A 13,352-nucleotide genomic window follows, 5' to 3' on the forward strand; every position below is an offset into this window, starting at 1 on the left:
ATTGAGGAGGAGATCCAGCTGGTTTAAACAGGCGTGGCAGAAATCGGGTTACTATTTGGAATCTTTAGAAGGTTAGCGTAACCTTAATTTATCCGGGATAAAACGTGGCCTGGTTCCCAAGTCCCCAGGGATGAATCGCAGGATGTTGAGCCTAGACCGGGAAGGGAGGGGGAAAAAGTTGTTTTTGGGGGCTGGGGGGGGAAGAGGGAACGGGGAATAAAGGAACACAGTGGCCGACTTCATGGAGACGTCGGGTGAACCAAATGCAAGGGGGCCAAAAGAATATACACAGTTGCAGTGACATTACCATTAAACATTCTTTCACATAACATATGGGGCCTAAAAACCCCAGTAAAGCAGAACAAACTGGGAGCACAAATCAACACAAGGGCGGCGGACATCATATTGTTACAGGAGACTCACATTAAAAGGGGAGACAGTCCCAGGCTACACATACACCAGTTGTCACAAAAATACAATGCAAATGCTAAAAATATAATGGCCGGGGTCTTCATAGGCCTCAGAAATATGCTGGGGGCCAAGGTACTCCACACTCAAGTAGACCAGAATGGTATAGGCATATTCCTCCAAATTCTCCTCGAGAGCACATTATTAATTATAGGAACCTTATAATGCCCCCAGCTCGGGACAAGATGCTTTTATATATAAGGTCCTGGTAAAGCTGGAAAGCTTTGCGTAAGGGGAGATACTCCTGACTGGGGACTTTAACCTAGCCTGGGACCCCGGGAAAGATAGGAGTGGCCAAGTGACCACCAGGGGTCAGGGCCCGTCGAACACCTTACTTGATAAGCTTGCAGATGTGGTGCTGAAAGACCTCTGTAGAGCCAAAAAAAGGGAATGAGGCAGGGTACACATGATTCTCCCATGTTCATCGTACATTCTCCAGGATAGACTATGCCTGGGGAACGCCAAGGGTACTAGGGTCATTGATGGAGATGCGGGTAGACCCGATTTCTCTGTCTGACCATGCTCCCAAAAGAGTTCAGTTAAGGTGGATGAGACTGTGTAGCCCGTTGTGGTCATGGAAGCTGCCTAGAGAACTAATATACAACACAGTAGTATAAGAAACACTGAGTGACGAAAAAAGATTACTTTAAAATAAATAACACACAAGGAGCCCCACGGACAATGTTTGGGACGCCTTTAAGGCAGTGCTCAGGGGGAAATAATATCTCTCATCTCACAAAGGTCCAAAGAGAAGGACAGAAGGACATGCTAGAAAATGACATGAAGGCCAAACTGAGAAATACCCAAAGAGAATAAGCAGAAAAAATCACAAGGAGAATTATAGCAGGTTAAAATACATCAATAGACAATTAGAACTGCTACGGACAGGCAGGGCAGAGAAATCATTACTCAATCTTGAACAGCGATACTACATCAAGGCAAACAAGGCAGATAGAATGTTAGCAAGACTTTTGTAACAACAAAGTAGTAAGCATGGAATAAAGCAAATAGATGCCACGGTATGAACAGAATCCGAGGACATCATAAAACTCCTTCTCGACCTATTACAAACAGCTCCACTCCTCAGAGCGACCTAATCAACAAATGATACAGGAATACCTAGACAAGGTACATATGCCTAAGGTGATCCCGGAAGATAGGGAAACCCTGGAAAGGGAAATAACAGAGGAGGAGGTAGAAAAGATGACAAAGGTACTCCCTAGCAATAAAGCGCCGGGCCGAGATGGGTACCCGGCGGTCTTCCACAAATTGCTACGTAAAGACCTTGCACCATTCCTAACGAAATTATACAATTTGTTCTGCCATGAGGAGAGAATAACACGCTCTGTCGGAGGTGAAGGTGATCCTCTTTGGGAAACCGAATAAAGACCTAACAAGCTGCAGTTCATATTGGCCCTTTGCGCTTTTATACATTGATGCCAAAATATATACTGGGATCCTGGCAGACATATTAAAATGCGTACTGCCATATGTGATGGGACAAGACCAATCAGGCTTTATTTCTGGGAGACAAACTTGGGATAACACGAAAAAGGTCCTACACCTTACAGAGAAATCAGAAATCAAACAGATCCCAGCGACATTGATGTCTCTAGACGCCGAAAAGGCTTTCAATGGGGTAGGATTGACATATCTTATCCAGGTAATGAAACACATGGGGTTTGGATCAAACTATATTTGAATGGTAGTAGCTAATTATAAAAACCCATCGATAGTTATCCATCAGTGCGCACCTATCTGACACAATACAAATAGAACATGGGACAAGACAGGGATGCCCTCTATCTCCCCACTTATATGCAATCTATTTAGATTCACTGCTAGCTTCAATTGACTAGACCAAAACATAAAAGGTACCCGTTCGGAGGTGAAATGCATAAGACAGCAGCATACGCAGACGACTTGCTGATGACACCGGTGGAACCGGAAACGTCGATCCCGGCGCTAGTGGCAATACTGGAGGGAACAAGAAAAAATATTTGGGCTAAAAATAAATATGGCTAAGTCAGACGTGCTAGAACTGGGCCTAACAAAGGAACGAACTACCGCCTTGCGCAGGTGTTCTCCCTTCAGATCCGCCAATGGTAGCATTGCTTGCTTGGGGGTAAAACTAACCAGCAAAATCTCTTTTCGAAGGTATTGGTTCCTCTGACGTATTCCACATCACAGGTAATCACCACAGCTGTGCTGCTTTGGAAAATTTTCTGCGTCCTCGGCGATGACGTCGATGCGCTGTCCTCTAGGGCCTCCGTCGAGCCGACGTCACCGTTATAAGTAGGGCGCTCGACGCCCGTAGCCTCAGTTCTGTTTTTTCCGAGAACGTGTTAGCTTCGGAGATCTCAGCGCGCCTCGATTCTTCTGAGTTATTCTATCGGTACTTCAAACTTGTTTGTGAAGATATCATATCTTCGTCTTCTACCCCGCGGCCGGGATTCAAGAAGTGTCGAGACTGCGGTTCCAAGATGTCACTTACGGACCCGCACAACGCCTGCCTCTGGTGCCTCAGTGAGGACCACGCCACGGATGATTGTGATGTTTGCCAGTCGTTAACATCGAAGGCCTTGCAGGAGCGGAAGAAGAAGCTTTCTGTCGGCAGGGTTTCCAATCCCCGAAAGTCGAAATCCGCTGGGCTTTCGACCAACGATTCGAGAGGCTACTCTCTACGTCGTCGGCGTAAGTCCAGGGGGTCTCGGTCCCGGAGTGGTTCCCGTCATTCCACTGCCTCTTTGAGGCACTTGCGGAAGCGCCGTCACCGGTCGCCTTCCCTGTCCTCCTCCGAGGACGCTGCCCGTCGGCGGGTTGCTTGTCCCAACAAGCACTCTTCTCCTGCGGAATGGGATGCATTTCGTATGGAGATGATGCCGATTTTTCAATCGCAGGGCTCCGTTCCATCCGTGCCTTCGAAAGAAGCAGGCAGGGAACGTGCTAGGACCACCGCTCGCACGCTTTCGGGCTCGGGTGGTCGGGGCGATCATCGGGAGCCTTTGAGGTCCCGATCGGACAAGGTGGATCGCTCTAGCCAAACCCGCTCCAGGTCCCGGTCCTCGACGTCCCCGAGACCGTCGTAGCCTGTGAGGTCTTCGAAGAAGACGTCGACGACATTGGCGCCATGTCCGTCGAGGGACTCTCTCGAGGCTCTGCCTCCGAGGAAGCCATCAATGCCATTGGCGCCAAGGCCGTTGAAGGACACGATCGGGGCACCGCCCTCGAGGCCTGTGTCGAAGCCATCGGCGCCACACTCTACGTCGACGCCGATTCCGTCAATGCCCTTGACGCCTTTCGAGGATGCTTTATCGGAGGTACCCCGGAGACCGGTTGAAATCCTGAGGAAGGCTCTGGCTAAGTCGAAAAATGTGTTTGTCCCTTTTTCTGTGCCCTCATCCAAGGATTTATTCCAGCCTCTTGATTATATTTCTGAGGTGGATGAAGGGTCTGATGAAGGTTTGGTTCCTGATGAGGTTCCTGACTAACTATTATCTGGTCATAGCCAGATGGAAGACCTGCGTCAGTCTTTGCACAACGCCAGTGGTCTTGATACCTCCCCGGAGGTTGAGTTTGGCAGGCCTGAGCCTGGTACACATGCGGACTCTTCGTACAGGCGCCTCATGTCGAGGGTGTCTGCGCCATCAGTAGATTTTCTGCAGGAGGACCTGACAGATATCTTGGACCAAGGTTCACCAACTGACCCGGTACTGCAATTCCATATGGCCTTGCAAAGAATGGTGGCGGCGGCTTGGACTGCCCCGGAGAGTCTCCCAGCAGTGGGTAAGTCGTTGCCGAAAAAGTACCGCCCAGCCAGTGGCAGCCCCGGCTACTTGTCCATGCACCCTACTCCGGAGAGTTTGGTGGTGCAGGCGGCTACGGCCGCAGCAAAACAGGCGTCGTACCCTACCATCCCTCCTGATAGGGACGACAAACATTTTGATGGTTGGGCGAAGAAAGTCTTTTATTCAGGGGGTATGGCTTTGAAAGCAGCCAACTCTCTTTGTGCCTTAGCACGTTTCCACTCACACTCTGTGAAATTGTTTCGTTAGCGGCTGAACATTAACGGGATGGCTTTCTTGCCCTTGTACAGGATGGCAAGGATGCCATGTGTGAATCTGTTCAATCGGGTCTGGACGTGGCAGACTGTGTCAGCCAGTCCATGGCAGTGAGCACCGTGATGCGCAGATTTGCGTGGTTGCGGAAGTCCGGGTTTGCTCCGGATGTACAAGCCCGTCTTCTCAACATGCCCTTTGATGAACATCTTTTTGGCATCAAGGCTGACAAGAGCCTTGAGAGGTTGCAGACCTCAAAAGCTGTAGCCAAGTCGCTGAGCGCTGCAGTCCGCCAACCTCTGCCTTTTTGTCCTAGGGGACAGCAATGGAGGGGGGAGGCTCCTTTCGATACTAATCTACCTTTGGTAGATTGAGGGGAGCTGCAAGTAAAAGGGGCCAACATAGGAGTACCTGAGGTGGAAAACAGGGTACTCGAGGTGCCAAGGCTGCTCGAGCAGTTGCCTCTTTGCCCTCAGGCACTGCCGCAGCCGCTTCAGCTCAGTCATGAGGCCATGTCCCATGGTTCGCCGGTTGTGGGAAGGCTGACGCAGCATCTTGTAGACTGGCGTGCCATTACTTCAGATGTGTGGGTTCTGGAGATCATAGCCCACGGCTACTGTCTTCCTTTCCGGCAGAGGCCTCACGACAATCCACCAGGGAATCTCTCTTTGAAGAGTCCGGATCCGCTCCTTGCGTAGGAAAACGAATCCCTGCTGGAGAAAGGCGCCATAGAACTGGTGACTGTAGCGGAGAGGAACAAGGGATGGTATTCCCCATATTTTTTTATTTCGAAAAAAGACAGGGGATTGAGACCCATCATGGACTTGCGTGGTTTGAACAAGCTCCTCAGGAAGGACAAGTTCAAGATGGTTACTCTCTCTCAAGTCCTCCATGCCCTTCAACTTCAGGACTGGTTGGTGTCTCTTGACCTTGAGGACGCTAACTTTCATGTGCCGATTCATCCCAAGCACAAAAAGTACCTGAGGTTCGCGGTTGGCGACTCGCACTTTCAGTTTCGGGTCCTGCCGTTCAGATTGACCTCCACCCCGAGGGTCTTCACCAAGCTCATGGTGGTGGTGGCAGCGTATCTCAGGAAAGGGGGGGATTCATGTCTACCCCTACCTGGACGATTGGTTGATCAGGGTGCGCTCTCCCGAACAAGTCCTGGATCATCTGTCATTCACCTGCCACTGCCTTCACAGGTTGGGCTTCTCCCTCAACAAGTCTCACTTGATGTCAACCCAGTGCCTCCAGTTCATCGGAGCAGTGCTCGACACATCCCTGGGGCAGTGTTTTCCTCCCCAGGTGAGGGCTCATCACATTCTGCAGATGGTGCGCAAGTTTCAACATGCCCAGAGTCTCCCGGCGTTCGAGTTCTTGATGTTGCTCGGCCTCATGGCATCCTGCATTCTCCTGGTGCCGAGGCCAGGCTGCGGAGGAGATCTCTGCAGTGGGCTCTCTGGTTAAAGATGGGTCTGCAATATAGGAGAGCTGGATTCAATACCAGATTGTCTTTGTTTTCCCGCCTCCCTTGGCCTTAACTCCTTCCTCCCCCCTTGGGCCTTCTCCTTGCCTTAATATTGTAAAAGGTGGATTCTCAGTCCTGCTCCTCGTGGCAGGGGCACCTAGATGTGGGGGGCGAGCAGCGACCAAGTTACTTCACTGGTGTACGCCCCTCTGTGGGAATCCTGGCCTGCTGCGACTCCGTAGGTTTGCTGCTTTACAGTCTTTATATGCAATTGTTATGTTCCTCTTAGTTCGAATAATAATGTCTTGCTTCTTTCATTTTAGGTATGGAAAGGCATTTTGGTGTTTTCATGCAGTTTGAAGATGAGCATGGGCCGGTAGGCTAAAGCGCGGTGTGCGCAATGCTGTCCAGTGAGTAATGCGCAGCGCTGTTTCGCCTTTTATATTACTAACCTGTGTCTTTTCTCTCCTTGCAGGTTGCGATGTTCCTTGCTGAGTGCCGTAATGTTCCAGCAATGATACTGACCAGGAGATGACTACCCAGGTAAGAATTGTGTGGCTTTCTTCATTCGGGAGGAAACATGAGTAAACATTTACTAATGCTGTCTTTCTTTCTCCTCTTTTCAGGTTATGGTATTCCAGGATGCATGCAGTGCCGGATGATGGAGTTCGTACCTTCAGGTGAATGGAATTGAAGTCCCCGATGGATTGAAGACAGGATACTGTTCCAGGTAAGTTTCGTAGTGTTCTTTCTCTCTCTGCAGGTCCTTGGTTTCAGGTAAACTGGCATCAAAGAACTGGACACTGTGAGCGTTACGCTGCCCACAGCAGAATAACGCAAAGCATGTTCTGCTGTTTGGGTGCGGTTTAAATAGTCTCAGCTAAAGTAGTCCAGGTAAAATAGTCCCAGGCCTGCCACACCCAAAAGACTAGACCGCATAGCTCAGTTCCTTGTAACTGAGCTATGTGTGCCTCCATGATGGCTGAAACCCCCCCCCCCCCCAAGTTAAATATTAAATATTCCCAAGAAGTAGTCCCATTCTAATGTTGGTCTTCAAGATGATTATGAGCCTGGCGCCAAAGGTGCCAGGACTGACTCCAAGAGAGTCTTGGATGAGGTTTTAAGGCCTTTGACCTGGCCCTAACTGGAAGGCTGACTTACCAGTGAGGGCCAGGGGCAAGGGTCATGACAGTAAGGAAGAGGAGAGGCTCCATAGGTTGGATCCTAGGAGAGCTTTAAGGTTCTACATCTCACGCATGTCCCGGGTCAGAGTGGACGATCAACTCTCTGTAGGATACGCTGGAAGGCGTTTGGGACAAGCTGTTAATAAGCAGACTTTGTCTAGATGGATTATCTTGATAATTTCTGAATGTTACCGCTTGGCGGGTAAGGACCCTCTGGTAGCTTTACGGGCCCATTCTACTAGAGGTGTGGCAGCCTCTACTGCTCTGCAGAGGGGTGTTCCCATTCGTAACATTTTTGAAGCAGCCACATGGGCCTCTGTCCATACTTTTGTAAAACACTACTCCCTGGATTCTGTCCATGGGCTGGACTTGCACGGCGGTCCTCTATTCTGCAATTTAATTGGGCATTCTAAAATTCTAAATTCTTTTCCCTCCTCCATACGTTGGTACTGCTTTGGGAGTCTGTCATAGATGTGAAATACGTCGGAGGCACCAATCCCTTCGAAGAACATGTTACTTTCTTACCTGGCCACCTAGCCCACTCATACCAAAGGTAGAACCCTGGACTGGCTAGCTGTGCACAATTGCCCAGTCCTGATCTCTTCTATACTTCCACAGCCTTGGACTGACCATTACCTGATCTCGTTCACCCTAGAGGCGACACCAGCGCAAATTGACAGTATAGCTCCAGCTGTCCAGACTAGAAATAAAAAGAACATCACCCCTGAAAATTTGATCCCATTAATCGCACCGACCTTGAATGCCATTCTGGACCACACAGATCCCTTAATGATGGTAGACATATATAATAGTCATGCTCTCATCTCTTGATGCCATGGCCCCACTGAAGTTAAAAAAGAGCAAACCTAGAAAACACATCAACGCCTGGTTTTCTCCTCATCTTAAAGCCCTCAGACAGGAAAAGCGACACTGTGAAAAAATTTGGAGATCACTTCCCTCAGAAAAACATGAATAGACTAGCTTCTCATTATAAAAAAGAAATCATCCTGGCCAAACAAATGTCCTAAAGTACTCGAATCTCACAAGCCAAATCCAACACCAGAGAGCTCTTTACAATACTAAAAGAGGTTGAATCTCCCATCCAAGCTCCTGACTCGTGCCTCAAGGATAAAAACTGGTGCACGGGTATACAAAATGCCTTAGCTAACAAAATCTCCTCTCTCAAGACAAAGATAAACATTAAAAAAGATTCCCTTCTCTCTTCCACCAAACCTAGTATCCCCACCCCTAAAAAGATAAAAAGATACACCCAACTCAGACACACCCCCTGTGCACATTCCCCATTTTAACTTCCAGAGAGTATCCACCAAAGAGGTAGAAAAGGTCATTCTCACCCTCAAGCCTTCGAACTGCCATGGGGACCTATGCCCCGCACATTTGATAAAGGACGCGGGTTGTGATCTTGCACCATTTATTACCAAACCAAATCTAGATCCCTCTACTCCCACTAATTACCGCCCTATCACTACAGTACCATTCCTTCTTAAAATCCTCAACAAAATAGCATACCAACAAATCCAACATTACATTGAGCACTTCCATCTCTTAGGAGTCAATCGGGCTTCAGGCCTCAACACGGCACCGAAACCGCACTCCTAGATCTTAAGGCACAGATAGATGAGCTGAGAGATCAGGGTAAGGTGGCACTACTGCTACTTCTTGATCTCTCGGCTGCCTTCGACCTGGTCGGCCACGAGATCCTATGGGACCACCTTCAAAAAGCCGCCCACTTCTCTCAAGAGGCAACTGACTGGATCCAATCCTTTCTAAATAACCGCACGATGAGTATTTTTCCCTACTAGTAGCAGCCGACCCAACACCCATCACCTGTGGTGTGCCTCAGGGATCTTGCGTCTCCCCGACCCTGTACAACATCTTCACAAAGCCCCTTTTTGATGATCTAGATGGTCTGGGTATCACCTACCTAATTATGCCGATGATACCGAGATCCTCATCCCATTGACGGGGGATTATGACAAGGATTTGGCCTTCGTCAACAAAGTGTACCTCATCATCCAGGCATGGATGGACTCACACGGTCTATGCCTGAAAGATGACAAAACAGAACTCCTCATTCTAGGGTCCGCACATAACCTTAACAAACTAGACCAAAACTACACCTCCCTCGTAATTGACAACAATAAGATCACGGTGTCACAACTCGCCCGCCGTGGAGACTATACCCAAGATGGAGACTGGAAAGAAGGTAGAAGACGGACTCCTTCCCTGGAATCGCTATGCGCGTTCTAGTCTTTTGACTTTATATTCCCGGAAGTTGCTAACGCACTTGCGTTGCAACTTCCAGTGTTTTGGAAAGTGTTTCCCAGCGCTCGTGTGTTATTTTTCCTTTTTTCCTCCTGGCCGCTTTCCGAACGGCTTCCCCTTTCCGTTTCTGCCGTTCTCGGACGGCTGTTCCGCTGTATGCTGTCTACTGCTTACCTTACCTTCTTGGAACTCCCTCTTTCCTAACTCGCAGTTCTTGCGAGGAACCTGATATTCTTCTGCAACCTAGCCCTCCGGACTCCTAGTATCCTGCTGCTGCTGCTGGTGTATATCTGGAGCCATTGTGGACTTTGCCTACTCCTTCAGTATCTCAGGGCATTCTGGGACCAGTAGTCCCAGCAAGATATCACAACCTACCAGGGTTTTTTCGGCAAGGCTTTTTCCCTGGTCTGGGGTGGGCTCCCTGGGGTCCCCACTGCCAGGCAAATTGCATCTCAGGCAAAGTGGCCTCTAGTGGAGCCCATACCCATCGCACCAAACCAGGAGTAAGGACGCCCAAGAAGCCCAGCGACTCTTGGAGACAGAAAAGAAAGGAGATACCAACGGATGAATCCTGGGACTCTGATTCAGACGGTACCTCAGCCATAAAGACTTCAGGTGAGGAGGGGGTTGGTGGAGATAACAAGGATCAGACTGAATCTGAGACACGGTAGCTAAGGAGGTCAAAACCCCTGGCTTCTACCTAGACTCCACTCTCACTTTTAAAAAACAAGTTAATGCTATGGCATCCGCCACATCTTATACATGCAAACTCATCAGAGCAGCCAAACCTTTTCTCTCTCCGTCTAACTGTATCACCCTAGCCAGGGCTCTGATCTTGTCCAAGTTGGACTACTGCAACGCACTATATGTAGGATGCAACAAATAGATCACAAAGAAAATTCAGATCCTTCAAAATAACGCCCTAAGAGCGGCCCTCAGTATCCCAAAGAAAGCCCACATTTCTGATTCTAGAAGGTCTGTCAACTGACTTTCTACCAAAGACAAAATATTCCTCAAATCGGTTTCCCTGACCCACAAATGCCTCCACCAAGCAGCCCCTCAATACCTTATCACTAGATTCACCAGACCTACCTCCTCTCGCCCCTCTAGAATGACCAACTCCAATCTCCTCCTGGTGCCCAGGTTTAAACGCTCTATGCACAATACTGGAACTCCCTTCCACCTCCTTGCAGGGAGGACCTCCCCTACTGCCTATTCAGAAACTAAGACCATCCACTGGCTCAAGACTCACGACACATAACAACCTCATGCTCTCTTGCTGCCCTGATGCTCCACCACTATGATTGTAAATATGTATATTTAGGTTGTCAACTGTTCAGTGTAGATACCTTCCATGAGACAACCGATGTATTGTATATAGTATTGCCTATATTGTATATTTCTGTAAACTATGCCTCATCGGCGTGCATTGTTTCTTTTTGACTTGTCCAGCATTGTAACCACGGCTGGACTTCATTCCCCTGCATGTAACCAAGCTTTGCAATCCTCGTGTTCCCTCTGCGCCTTGCTACCCCTTCAGGGGTTAGGTGCGCAATATAAATAAATAAAATAAAACAAATAAATAAAATAAATAAATAACATTTGAATCTGCTATGCGTAATAACTCAAAGCAAAAATGTACTACATTTGTGGTGCTACAGTTGGCTGCCTTACAACACTGCCTACAACGTCTGTGTATTCTTGATATCTGCTGTTGATGTGTATGTGTAAACTATATCGTGGAAGTGGACATCCACCTTACGGGGAGGGAGGGGGGGGGAGTTGGGTTTTCGTTGTACACATTCTGTAGAAAAAGAAAAGAACCAAATAGAAATAACATTAAAAAAACACAGTAGAGGTTTGAGACGAAGCTTCAGGATCTGATACAAGCACAAAGAGATTATTTGCAACCAAAACATTGGATAAACAATCTCCAAACCCTTTCATTTTGATCCTAACTTTAATAGCACACGCAAGTGGCTCTGGCAGCATGTCATTGTGTTGCGGCTCGCATACAACCAACATTCTTACTGCATACTTTGGGGAATAGTAAGGGAGCAGGAGTGGGGGACCATGCAGCAGGAGGCTGGGATGAGCAGATAAAAAGGAAAGAAAGGGCAAAAGGCAAGCAAAAGGATGGCTCTAACTGGGCATCTACTGTGGGAAAAATGTTAAGAAGCAGAGGTTCCAGGGATGTCCCAGTGAAAGAAAACCTCTGAGAGAACGGAAAGGCTGCAGAGTTAGTAGATGCGCCTTGAGTAGCACAGAAGACTGGCGGTGTGACACACACGGAGCAAAAAAGGGTGAACTCGGTGATGAAGAGCAGGAATGCAGAAAAGCAGAGTTGGAAGGGGACCGAGAAGTAGCACAATGAGGGGAGCAGTCTGATTGCAGCCTTATTACACAGACAATGGAGTGCTGCAGTAAGAAGACCACGATCCGGGGCTACATGAGCCTTCCGAGAGCAGTGGGGGGAAAAGGCATTCCTACCTTGTACCACAGTGATCTCTGAAGGGGCTCTGTGATTATGCCATTCGGACACCTCTACCTTGCCACCCATCTAGAGTTTGCTGAAGGCATGCATGAAGCAGCTTTCTAAATCCCAGTTTCTCCATTAATGTGTTTAACAATTGCCAGCTAACCACATGCCTTTTCTACCTCTACACTATTTGCTGCAAGGGTTGCAGATTCTCTTAACTATTCCGCAAAGCAACAAATACCACCTGATTCTTATGTACCAGATGTGACATCACCACATTCAACCTCCTAACAAAGAATTCAAGCATTTTCTTTACGTCAACAAGAAATTGGACCATCATTTCTAAACCTTGAGCAATCTTTCCCTGGATGTGGGATAGGATTCTCATTGCAGAAACCATAGATTTATTTGTGCCTTCTTGCCATAAAGTCTACAGATATTTGTGTTTTATATGAATCGGGGGGAGCCTATAAATCCTCTATTAAAAAAAAAAAAAAATATACACCCTGAAGTCAAGTCCAGGTCTCTTCTCCTTTTGCATTGCCTTAACCGTCTCACCAATATCCTCGAGTGATATTCCCCCATTGTTTCCCCCTCGCTAAAACTTTCAAATTAATCTTAACTTTAAATATTGTAAAGTTTTAACTTCATGAGCACATTTTGCATATTTACTTGTATTGCTTTCTTGTGCCTGATTTTTTGGGGGGTGGGGGTACGTCTCTGTTTTTGAGTGCTTACTTGTTTTGTGGTTAATTTGTTTAGGCCAAACTTATACGAGGAGTATATTTTCAGGAATACACTGTGTAGACGTTCCTTTATTTGAGGGGGTGGGTGGTTGTGTTTTGATATATGCATATTTTTTAGTACCAACCTTCTCTCCTCCTGAGAACAAGTCCTTCTTGACTGCTGTCAACTACCAAACTGAGCGCCTTGAATAATTTAAGGGAAGCCATAGGTTGGTTTTCCTATCTTAGGTCCTCACCAGAGGACGCTCGAAAATCTCACAAACAGTCACTCTGCCTTCCACCTGAGGCTTTGAAGACTCCCACCACTACTAGAAGCACCTGCGCTTGCCCTCTGGGAACCGGAGAATAATGGTGTGTCATAAACGTGCAAAACTCCTCTCAAAGTAGCACAGAATTCTGACAGGAGGTTACTCCAGAGAATCCCTACACGCATAACACTGGAATATTGAAAAGCATTGGTGTCTGACCATGGCCCAAAACTTGCAGACACAAGTTGCCGGATCTTTTCCCATGGAACAGCATTGACCCATAGGAAAGCATTTGAAGCATTTGATATGTCTTTAACATTGGGCGTGAACAACCATTCCAAAGTTCAAAGTCTGGCACTGACCAACGGTTAGCCCAAGCTTGCATGGATGCCTGGGGTGGCCCTGGGAACTCTGA

At 47.9% G+C, this 13,352-nt stretch overlaps 1 protein-coding gene across 2 annotated transcripts in view; it reads left to right on the forward strand.

Annotated features, from left to right (window-relative positions):
* The window catches only part of KATNB1 (katanin regulatory subunit B1), a 944,775-nt gene that overhangs the window by 236,737 nt on the left and 694,686 nt on the right, over positions 1 to 13,352 (forward strand). The gene's annotated exons all lie outside the window — the stretch shown is intronic.

This window comes from Ambystoma mexicanum, chromosome 1p (assembly GCF_040938575.1).
Source record: "Ambystoma mexicanum isolate Mex_15411 chromosome 1p, UKY_AmexF1_1, whole genome shotgun sequence".
NCBI lineage: Eukaryota > Metazoa > Chordata > Amphibia > Caudata > Ambystomatidae > Ambystoma > Ambystoma mexicanum.